The sequence below is a fragment of the Silene latifolia genome, chromosome 10 (assembly GCF_048544455.1).
Source record: "Silene latifolia isolate original U9 population chromosome 10, ASM4854445v1, whole genome shotgun sequence".
Lineage (NCBI taxonomy): Eukaryota > Viridiplantae > Streptophyta > Magnoliopsida > Caryophyllales > Caryophyllaceae > Silene > Silene latifolia.
This window is the reverse complement of record NC_133535.1, coordinates 148,071,047-148,083,609: the sequence shown is the minus strand read 5'-3', so window position 1 is coordinate 148,083,609 and position 12,563 is coordinate 148,071,047. Positions and strand designations below refer to the sequence as shown.

At 38.6% G+C, this 12,563-nt stretch overlaps 1 non-coding gene across 1 annotated transcript; it reads right to left on the bottom strand.

The window, feature by feature from the left end:
• Positions 1-10,414: 10,414 nt before the first annotated feature.
• Positions 10,415-10,521, bottom strand: LOC141609617 (small nucleolar RNA R71). Its single transcript, XR_012527542.1, has one exon. It is a non-coding gene; the product is annotated as a small nucleolar RNA R71 (small nucleolar RNA).
• Between the last annotated feature and the right edge of the window lie 2,042 nt (positions 10,522-12,563).

Here is a 12,563-nt window from a genome sequence, read left to right as displayed (position 1 = left end):
CGACAAGTTCGCAGATAAATCTCTTTACTTTGTAAAGAAGAGAATTAATTGAAAGATTTTTATTTGATATATAATTGAACAATACAATGGCTCTATTTATACTAGAAATACAATTGTAATATGGAAAACTATAAGATCTAAAATATTTACGGAAATCTAGAATATTACAATTTAGGAAAACTAATAACAAGGAAAGAAATATACAAGATATTAGAAACCGAATTTACAAGAAACGTATCTACGAAGATATCATAGATTTAATATCTCCAATACGCCCCCGCAGGATGGATGATCCAACAGAGAGACCAATCTTGGAAAGTAACAAGGAATGCCGAGAAGAGGCCAACGGCTTAGTAAGGACGTCTGCAAGTTGATCATCGCCGAAAACGTGTTGAACCCGCAACTTGCCTTGTTGAACTAATTCCCGAACAAAATGAAAGGCTAAGGCAACATGCTTCATACGCGAAAGAAAAACGGGGTTGGCGGATTAGTGAGTAGCAGCAAGGTTGTCGCAATACACGACAGGTTGTAGAACACTAGAAATGCGAAGTTCAGCAAGCAAGGATTGAATCCAAAGTACCTCAGCTGTAACATCATCAACAGCTCGAAACTCTGCTTCGGTTGTGGATCGTGCAATGGCACGTTGTTTACGAGATGCCCATGAAATTGGGTTACGTCCAAGAAATGTGACAAAACCAGTGGTGGATAAATAAGTGTCAGTGTCCTTCCCAAAAAATCGTCACAAAAGGCATGGAGAGAAAGAGGGGAAAACGAAACGATTTGGCACCATAATTGAGAGAGCCATGGAGGTAGCGTAGAAGACGTTTAGCATGCAGCAAACCAATGAACAATTGTAGGACTAGACATGAACTGAGCAAGTCGATTGACGGTAAAGGCAATATCAGGCTGGGTGATAGATAAATACTGAAGGCTACCAACAAGAGCCCGAAAATCAGTTGGAGACTCAAGAGCAACACCATCAGTGCGGGTGAGGGGTGAATATGTAGCCATAGGTGTGGATGCCAGTTTAGAATCAGCCATAGGATATTTGACAAGAAGATCATAAATGTACTTAGACTGGGTGAGTAGGAGACCCGAGGCATTATGGGTGACCTCGACACCTAAAAAATACGAGAGCGGACCAAGATCCTTAAGAGAAAACTTAGCGGACAGATCATTGTCAAAACTAGAAACGGTGGGAGCATGAGAGCCAGTGACGATGATATCGTCTACATAAACAAGAACATAAATAGTAGCTGTGGGCGTGTGAAATAGAAACAGGGACGGGTCCGCAAGTGAGGCACGAAAACCAAAATTAATTAAAAATGATTTTAACGTGGTAAATCAGGCTCGCGGAGCCTGTTTAAGGCCGTAAATAGCTCTGTTGAGTTTGCAAACAAAAGACGGGTTAATGGGATCAACAAAACCTGGTGGTTGAGCCATATAAACATCTTCATTGAGAGCACCTTGTAAGAAAGCGTTATTGACATCCAGTTGACGTAATGGCCAACCGCGAGTGATGACAATGGTGAGTATAAGATGGACAGTGGTTGGCTTAATGACAGGACTGAAAGTCTCAGAATAGTCAATGCCGGGAAGTTGATGAAAACCTTTAGCGATTTAATCGTGCTTTGTACTTATCAAGAGAATTATCGACTTATACTTGACCCGATAAACCCATTTACAACCAACGATATTGTAGGAAGGATGGGGCGGGACGAGGGTCCAAGTGTGGTTGCGAGTGAGGGCAGTGAATTCATCGAGCATAGCAGCTCACCAGAGAGGATGAGAAAGGGTCTGCTTGGTTGTCGAAGGGAGATTGTGGGGTGTGAGGACAACAACTTTAGCATACCTTAGGTTGGGTTTGACGATGTTGTTGGTGAGTCGGGTACCCACAAAGCGTGATGGGGGAGGGGGAGGAGGTGGGGTAGGGGAGGAAGCAGGTGGAGTGGAGGGTGTTGTGGAAAGGGGGGGTAGGGACGAAGGTGGTGGGTATGGGTGCAGAGGGAGATGGAGAGGTGATGGGTGTCGAGGTAGGAGAGGTGGGAGTCTGGTGAAGCGGTGGAAGGGAGGAGAGTAGGACCATCATAGGTGCACCATGGACGAGAGACATGAGGGGTGGTTGCGGAAACGGTTGAGGTGAGTTGAGGGTAAGAGAATTGAGTTTCTATGAATTTAACGTGATGAGAAACACACACTTTTTGAGACGATGGCTCAAAGCGATAGTATGCACTTTGAGTCGGTGAATATCCGACAAAAATACACGGTTTTGATCGTGGTTCAAGTTTGTTGGGGGCATAGGGGCGAAGCCACGGATAACATAGGCAACCAAAGCTTCGAAGTTTGTCATAATTAGGTTGTCTGCCAAAGAGTTTGAGGAATGGAGAGGAGTTTTGAATAGTTGGTGTAGGCAGACGGTTGATTAAATAAATGTAGTGGTGAAGGCATGAGGCCAAAACGTGAGTGGTAAACCGGCATGTGTTAATAGGGTGAGACTGGTTTCGACAATGTGACGATGACAACGTTCGACATAGCCGTTGTGTTCAGGCGTGTGTGGAGGAGAGGTGAGTTGGCCAATGCCGTTTTGAGATAGGGTGGAATGTAGTTTAAGGTATTCTCCTCCGTTATCAGAAAAAACTTGAAGAATAGGACGATTGAAAAACTTTTCAACTAGAGCACGAAAGCGAATAAAAACGGCAGTGGTGTCGGATTTATTTTTAAGCGGATATATCCAAATTTTTTTGGTAAAGTGATCGACAAAAATAACAAAATACTTGAAATTTTCATAAGAGTAATATGGTTGTTTTGGTAGGGATTTTTCTTGAATGTAAACGCGTCCTGCCAGGGGAATTAAGAAGGGGTGATCTAACTCAAGTAGTTTGCCTGACTAATATGGCTAAGTAAATAAATAAGTAAAAAGTAAAGACACAAAGATTTTATACGTGGAAAAACCCTGGGAATAAGGGAAAAAACCACGGGCACCAAGCCAGGAGAGATTATTACTATGATTTTGAGTGGCCTGACAGAGTATTTGTATATCAGGCGTCACATGCTAAGGATATTGCTAAATTATGTTTTGAATACAAGAATGAGAGTGATAGTACGAGTATGCCAGTGTGTCCCTCTTGTTTTTGTCTTCTCTTGTATTTATAATAGCCTTAGGAGCGGTTTTTCCAAGCTTGTTTAAGGTTTCCTGGTAAATAGGATGCGTGCCCTATTTACCCGGAAGTAGTTGATTGACCTCTTCAACATTTCAGCCGTTGCTCTTGACCTTTTCTTCCATTATCTCCTTTTGAATAAGTCTTCTTTATTTTTAAGGGCTTTACTTATATGGCCTGATCGTGTCTTCCCTTTCACCTGTCCAACTTTGATGGTATTATCCTTATGCCTGACATGGTTTTCTTTCAGGCCAGGCCTGGTAGTTGCATGTCCTGTGCTTCTCTCCTTCTTGGTGCCTGTGTGCCTGACTGAAGTACTTCATGCTCAAGTCTTGGCTTTAAACGTTGCCTGGTCTTTGTCAGGTCAGGCAGGATAATTCTAGGCCCAATAATTGCCCTTATCCGCTTATTCCTTTATTGGGTCCGCCAGGAATGATGAGATAAAAATTTGGGCCGGCAGAAATTGTGTAGGAATCTTTAACGGATTAGGAGTTGTGTTTGGTCCAGCTTCTGTAACGGCTATATTGCCATAAATAGGGTAGATTCACAAAATCCTAGGAGAGTCATGATTAAGCTCAACCACTTGTTTTCTTGCCGGTTTAATTTTGCGGCTATAAATACCCTGCTTTGTTTATTTTGCTTCCACATTCCAATCTTCTAATTTCTTCTTTCTCTTTCTAGAATTCTCTTCTGCAAAAAATCAAATCTTCATCAAAAAATAAAATATGTCTGTAGGTAGGAGAAACACGATTGCTTCTAATTAAGGCCCCTGCTGAGGTTGAGAAGGTTCCTGCTGTTGTCGATGTCCCAGATATCATCCCTGAGGATGGAGTGGTGGAGGTGGTTGCTCCCCCATAAATTTTATCCATGTCATATAAAGGGGTTGAATATACTCCTGTTAAGGCTTTGGCTGCTTCTTTCCACGAAGCTAATCCGTTGAAACCAACCTTTGAGCATTATCTGAAAGGCAGGGGTCTCATTCCTGCTGAAACTGAGGTTTGGATCCCTGAGAGTGGTCCAGTCAGGGCTAATTGGGGTAGTCCAGGCTGGTTTTATATTTTTGAATGGGCATTTAAGGGTGGATGTCAGCTTCCCCTTTCTTCTTTTATGGTCAAGTGATCGGGGCTATTAGGGTCCCTCCATTCCAACTCATGCCAATGGTTTGGAAAATTGTTCATTCAGTTGAGCAATTATGTTCCAAACATAAGCTGGTTATCACATTGGAAGATTTCAAGAATGTCTACCACTTGAAGAGTCATACCACTGGCCGGTTCAACCTTCGAGTCAGATCAAAGATGACTCACCTGATTACTAACTTTGATTTAGGGGATGATAAGGGATGGGCTCAGACTTATATGTTCATCGGGTGATTCTATTATTGCCCACCTGGTATACCTTAATTATCCGGCTGTTGAAGGAGGTAATTTCTTTTTTTGCATTGTATTTTGATTGAAGATCCTATATTTTGGGAAGTGTACTTACTTGCTTTTGTCTTTGTAGTAAATGACTGGGTGAATAATCCTGATGCTGATGTTGGAATATGTGTCCTCCGACAATAATGCGATCACAATTGTCGATCATATTGATCACATTTTTAAATCTCATTTTAAGAATACGTAAGGGATGATTCATTTTATAGTCAACTGATTAACATTAATCGGCAACGATTGGCTTGCTAGAGTTTGACGTTACTGTCGTGGGACGGTGGTGGTCAGTTGATCCCTTAAGGTCACACCTAAAGATAATGCCCTTATCTGTAAAGTTGATTAATTGTATGACGATACAAGTTGATCAATTCCTTGAAATTGAACAATTCATTTGTGAGAGAGAGAATATTGATTTCTTATTTTAATGAGATTAAATGAGATTTATTTTGGTAATAAAATGCTTTATTACTTAAATTGTTTATTGTTTGAGAAACGATAGAAATAAGAATGAATGGTTAATTATAATTACAAGATGTCGTGAATTATAATTTTATGACCCATTTTATTTATGTGATCAAGTATCACTAGTCAATTTGTTGCATGTAATTTAATTAATTTGTAAAATGATATTTATGTGATGAATATGCATTAAATTAATTAATAACATGTATAAGACTACATGTGACATATTGTGTGACAAAATGACAAATTGACAAAATAAAATGGTAGTCTATTTTATAAGGAGTAACCGGTTTTTGGTAGTGTAAAATGGCTTTTGTTTGTTTGCATTTGTTCATAGTGTATGTCATATGTAATGAGTACTCTAGCCTAGTCTTACACCTATGGTTTTAGAAAAGAACAAAAGCTAAAAAGTGAAAGACCATATATTAGTCTCCTCCATCCCAAAAACCGTGACCCCTCCTCCTCTTGAGAGGATTATTATTCTCTACTTATTTTTTTTTATGCTTGTTCATTAACATGACATGCAAAGTTTTTCTCTCTCACATTATTCATCCTTTTCTTCATCAAAATATGAGATTGTTGATTCAAATTGTTCATAAAAGATTACTAAAATTATTAATGTAATATATGAGTATTAGTAATCAATTTTAAGGTAAACTACTAAACTAATATCTAGCTAATATTATTTAGTGGGGATAAGGGATAATCTTGGGTGCAATCAAGAGGAGTGACTTCTATACTTGAGGTCTTTGGAGGATCATCCTAATATATGGAAAGCTCAAGAACAAGTGAGTTAGGAGACTTCATTTGTGTCCAAAATGGCCAAAAATATTCATATGGTATGAAACGATTTTTCCTTACTCTTATTCTAGTTTTGCATCCATAAGATCTTTAAGTTTTTATGACTAAAACTTTAAACCAAAATATGTGATATTCAAAATATGATTTCCAACAAGTGGTATCAGAGCATTATGGTTGTTGCATGCAAGATCGGGTTAGTTTTTCCGAGTTAATTTAATTAACATATAAAACTTATTATTTAGGATTTATGAAGATAAATCATGAAATAATTTTGCATGATATAAGTTTCTGGTCCTAAGTGATTTTTAGGACATTTTGGTTTATTTATGGATTTTATTGTTCATTCTATATATAATATTGGCATTAAAATGTGATTTTTATGATAAAAATGTCATTTTGGACGAAAAATAGCTAAACTTCGATTTTTTCAGTGTTTTTTGGATATGTTTTCACATATATTATATACAGATGGCCTGTAAATTTCATAATAAAATGAGTTGTTATGTTCGAAATATGGATTTTTCAAGTTAAAATCGTATTTAAATGGAATATAGGTTAATATGAGTTCTATTTTGAATCTGGTCATAGAAATTTAGTATGTTGTCATATGAAATTTTACAAGATGTGTGTAAAATATTCAGCTATAATGAAGTCTTTATGCATGATTTATGAATTTTTGATGAAAAATCACATAAATAGTGATTTTAATTAGTAAAAATTGCTAAAACATACTTCATGACTAAGGAAAAATGTCACATGTTGCATTTTATCATATATTTTAGATATAAAAGTGAAAAGTTAATAAAAATACTTTTCTCATATTTTTATGGTAATAATTGATAAATCCGATAAACCGCAACATTGTTTTTCTCGATAAAGTTTCGAAATTTTTAACCTAAGTTTTGAACATTATGAGTGTCATGGTATTTTTCCAGAATGTTCATGAGTTTAAATTTCAAATTTTGAAATTATTTGAAATTTTTATGATTTAATTTGAAGTTTATGACATAATTTTGTATTTTAGGTCCATTTATGAACAATATTTAGAAATCAAGGTTAATTATTGTCAAATGTTAGTGGAGACTAATTTTGAGTCCTAAGATGGTTAGGGTAGTTAACTTGTACATAAATATGATTTTATGTAATTATTGTGATTTTTACAAGTTATAATCACGTAAATCCATGAAAACCGATAAATATATGATATTGGCTCTTAAAAGGCGATTTAGCATAAAATTGGGCATGTTCATACATATTATAATGCTGCATTTTATTTATGATTGTCATATTTTAATTTTATGTAATTTTTGAATTATGTAATTTTACTTAGTATGGCCTTAGTTTTAATTGGTATTACCCGAAATGTATTAGAATATCGATTCGGTTGTATTTTTTGTGATCTCGTATCACCGTTTTGTAATTTAATAGATTTATTTTTATTTTTAATTACAAATGTATAATAGGAAACTATGTAATTTATTATGTAATTTATTTATTCCGGAGTTCCTTGAAGACGGTGCCACTCGAGAAGGCGATCGATCCATTGAAGAAAGTATTGCCTTGAAATGCGTGCTAAGACTGAAGTTCAAGGGATAAAAAGAGTTGGTTTCTGAATTTGTAATAGTTTATTAGATTTACTATTTTAGGAAGGCCATACTAGGATTTTATTTATGCTTTGCATTTTATTTATATGTTGCATGCATCGCTAAATCGCCATAACTAAAACATGCATTATCATTTTATCGAGTAAATCGACTGTGTCAATTATAATTATCGTAGTTCACCGCTTTAGTTCACTTAAAACGTGATAGATAATAAATTGACATGACTTCTCGCTTAAATAAACAATTGAGACTTAGCCTTACCAAAAAGTAGAAACCATGAAAACCTATTTCGTGAGGGAGTGCGCTCGGCCCTACCGGGGTACAAACCTTGTTACGTAGGGGAAGTGGGTGATAAATGTCTATCCACCGAATTCATGTTGATAAGGGATGAATCGGCCCTATCGTGCCCAAGTTGATGTGGATTTGGATCATGGACACATTTAGTAAAAATTTGGATTGAGCTCAACGGAAGTATTCGTGACCGTAGTCGCATGTGTTCCGGGCTAAAGATAAATATTAATGTAATTTTATCGAACAAGAGTTCTAAAAGTAGAATCGATTAAAGAGTTAATCCACCTAGTTATATTGATAAGGGATGAATCGGCCCTACCGTGCCCAAGTTAATATGAATTTGATCTTGGAATCATTTATCATAGTTGGGTAGGGGTCGCTATGTAAATGTTTTACTTGTTGTTTACAAGTATTATTATAACGACAAATGTTTTTGTTTTCATTATTCCGTTATCGTATTGTTCTATTTCTTTACCTCATATTATATACGATATCATTTCGATTTTAGTTCAAATCTCCATTAAAACTGATACGTGCTTTTTATATAGTCTTTTTAGCCTATTTTAGCACGTATTTCTATGCATTTTTATACTGTTTTTATAGTATTTTGCCCCGAATTGGCTACTTTGGTTCGTTTTGTCCATTTTGTAGAAATGAACGCGAAAGTAGTGGAATCGTACTCTTTTTTGTCCTTTTTGCATGCATTTAGAGGAGACGGGATTTTCCAGAGTGAGATACTACGTTTGGAAGCGCCATGACACGGATTACGAGGCATTTAGGCGCGGACTTGAGCTGAAATGAAGACAAAGTACTCGATCGAGCAGTTTCACCACTCGATCGAGTGGTTTCTACGTCCCAAGGTGGTCGATCGAGTGGTTTTTCACTCGATCCTTAAGCTGCAGAAAGATGGGTTACTCGATCGAGTAACTTTCTACTCGATCGAGTAGATTTGCTGAGGTGTTTGCTCGATCGAGTGGTTTTAATCCACTCGATCGAGTGGTTTCGCTGATTATGGGCTTTAATTAGCCCGTGTTATGTTTTAATTCCGCAAAACTTATTTACTCTTCCTATTTAAACCTACATTAGTTAGGTTATTAGTATCAGATTTACTTACTACTTAGTTTTTCTATCAAACTTTACTGCGTAAACCATTCCTCTTCACTGTAACCTTGTTCTTGGGATTGTTTTTGCTCGGATTTTGTTCTTTACGCCGGAATTCGCTTGATTGTAATTCCTTTCTCTTCTCTTTATAATAATTAATCTTTTGTTCGCTTTAATTCTTCATTTCATTGCATTTATTCTTTTGCCCTAATTCTCTTTTATGCTTTTTAATTGTTATTTCATTATGTTTTCTGCTGGAATATTATCTGTTGTTAGTTTAATTAGCGACATGAGTAGCTAAACCCCTTTCATGTTGGGATTAGGGGATCTACGATAGGAAAGTGACGATGTAGTAGATGAAACAGATGAATTAATTACAAGACTCTGTCGCCATAGCAATTTAATTGTATTTATTCGACTTAGTTGAGTGCACACTTCTGAGTTAACCTTTAATCTGGCTAAAATTAATCCTAGATCGAAAGATTGGACTAAATAGGCCTGCTATGAACAGTAGACTACCCTGACGAGAATGAAAGTTAAGTTAGTGGTATTTTAGGATAGAAAGTGGACCGAAAGGACCTTTCAACATCCGTCTTACATTAATTTGTCTGAGTCATTTGCAGCTGAGTCACTGGACTACCGTAGTGAACCGAAATCCTGACATGTCCCTCTCTATCTGATAGTTTTATCCTTATTTCTCTGTTTTTATTGCTCTTGCCTTTATTTCTCTTTCCTTCAAAACTCGTAGTTTAGACAACAAATCAAACAACCCCCCCCCCCCCATTTGTGACCAAATAGACGGACTACTACAAATATCTTGCCTCCCTGTGGAGATCGACCTGACTTCCCTAGCTATATAGTTAGTTTAGTTAGTTTATTTTTGACAGTACACACGACGACGTGTCAAATTTTGGCGCCGTTGCCGGGGAGGCAGTTGCCCTATTTGTTTTCGTTCCGTTTATTTTATCCGTCTCAAGGAATTTTTATTCCTTGAGGCCATTCTTATTATTTTATTTCAGTGTTGTTTATGCCCAGGTCAGATAGGTTTGAATTAGTTTCAGCTGATTCAGAGCCAGAGAGATTATTCAGGCATAGACTCCGTCTGCAAAGGAAATCACGAAAGGAAGACTTGAGTACTTTCGAGCCAGAGCTACATCACTCTCTTTTCGAAGACAGTCGGATTTTTACAGTAAAGATGCCTAAGCTTTCCAGTCATTCAGTGCCTAAAGCATCCTCTATTCCGAAGGGTTTTAATTTCCAGACTGATGATGGGAATACATTCGACATCCGTCCTTCTTATATCAATCTGGTGGAGAGGAATATCTATAGAGGTGTGGCAGGTGAGGATCCGAGGAAGCATATGGAGACCTTTACCGATAACTGTTCTACTATCCCCGCCACTAAGGGGGTAACTCAAGACAAGATTAAGGAAGTTCTATTTCCTTTCTCTTTAGCTGATTCAGCCAGGGAGTGGCTGACTGACTTGGACCGCACAGCTGCTGGGGTTACAAATTGGGAGTCTCTTGCTCTTGCATTTTACAAGAGATACTTCCCTCCACAACGCACCAATCTGCTGAGGGCCAAGATTACTAGTTTCAGACAGGCTCCCGATGAAAGTTTCTATGAGGCATGGTCGCGATTCAAGAAGTTGGTGAGGTCTACCCCTCACCATGGTTTTGACCCATGATTTCTAGCTAATCAGTTCTACAATGGGTTGTATGACGACCAAAGAGCCATACTTGATGCGGCATCTAGTGGAAGATTCCAGGAGAATACAGATGACGATAAGGGATGGTCTCTTATTGAAGAGATGGCTAATCACAGTGTTGAGTATGGTAACCCGAGGGATGGGATTAGAACAGTTCATGCAGTTGATAAGCAGGTTTTGGCTCAGCTGGAGACCATGAATGCTAGATTTGACAAGTTGGAGTTACAAGCTGCTGGGGAGCCTCAGACGGTCCATGTTCTTACTAGAGGAGAGACCGTTTCACGTGAGAGACGTGGGAGTAATGACGGCCACACTGTTGTTGGCTGTCTTGTAGAGAAGGAACAAGTCCTTGCCTTTCAGCAATATAGGCAAAGGGGTTGTTCCTATTACAATAATCAAGGGGCAGTCCACCCCAATTTGAGGTGGACTAGTCAAAATGTGCTTAATCCTACACCTCCTCCGCACCAGCAGCAGCCTTATGTTCCTCCACATAAGAATCATCAAGGCTTCCAGAAGCCTCCTTCCTTTGCTCCTCCTAACCATGGTGAATCTTCCGGTGGGGTGAGTGAAATTGGTGAGCTTAAGTCTATGTTGCAAGCTTTTACAAAGCAATTTCAGCTGAGTGATCAACAGAAAGATGCGTCCATAAAGGCACTTGAAACTCAAGTTGCCCAACTAGCCATGAATAAATCCTCAAGAAAGTAGGGTCAATTACCGATTCAAAATGAGAAGAATCCACACGAGACGGTAAACTTGATAAATCTGAGAAGCGGTCTTTCTTATGAGGGACCGGAATTACAAAAATCAGACCCGAGGAGAGCTGTAACTGATGATGAACAGTGTTCTGTCGAAGAAAGTGAGCTCACGGCAAAACAAGTGCTCGATCGACTGGTTTCAGGTGGTCGATCGAGCAGATTTGGGCAGGAAAGTGCTCGATCGAGTGGGTTTTCCACTCGATCGAGTGAACAGGAAGAGCAGACTGGTCGATCGAGTAGTTTATCTACTCGATCGAGTGAAGAGCAAAATGGAGTTGCTCGATCGAGTAAAAATTTCACTCGATCGAGTGATATTATTGAAGATTCTACTCGATCGAATGGGTATATTGGTCGATCGAGTTGTTTTGATGACGGGAAGCTTATTCGAGAGCCTGCTAGTGCTCGTTTAAGCGATAAATCACCGGAAAGACCTCGTTCGAGAGGTAAGAAGCGTCCAAAGGATACAGAACTTGCTATGGAAGATACATTGGAAAAGAGAAACAAGGGACTTGAGATACCTATCATGGTTCCCTTCCCGAGGCGGTTGCAGAATACTAAGGCCAATCAACAATTCGGCAAATTTGTCGAACTTCTGAAAAGCTTGGAAGTCACTGTGCCGTTCACTGATTTGCTAACAAAGGTACCCTCTTATCTCAAGTTTATGAAAGAAATTTTATCGCGTAAGAGGAGTATTAGTGATAGTGAGACCGTAGCTTTGACTGAGGTGGGGTCAACCCTATTTCAAAATAAGTTACCTCCTAAGCAGTCAGACCCGGATAGTTTTTTAATTCTGTGTCATATCGGTAACTATTTGATTGATAATGCGCTATGCGATTTAGGCGCTAGCGTAGGTGTCTTACCGCTGTCTCTGGCTAAGAGACTTGGTCTGACAAAGCTGAGTTGCACTAACATGACAGTCCAGATGGCCAACCGTAGTATATCACGGCCACTAGGTATAGTAGAAGACATACCTGTGAGGATCGGGAGGTTCTTTATTCCCGTTGATTTCATTGTCTTAGACATCCCCGAAGATGCACACACCCCTATTATCTTAGGGAGACCATTTTTGTCTACTGCTCATGCAGTTATCGACGTCGGGGGCAAGACTTTGACCTTTCAGGTAGGGGACGAGGAGCTAATTTTTCATCAGTCTAAGTCCCGGAGGGCTCCCATGCAAGCTCAGCCTTACAATGCTCTCTCTTCTATTGATCCTATTATTGACACTCCAATTGAAAATTTGGAGTATTGTGCTGCAA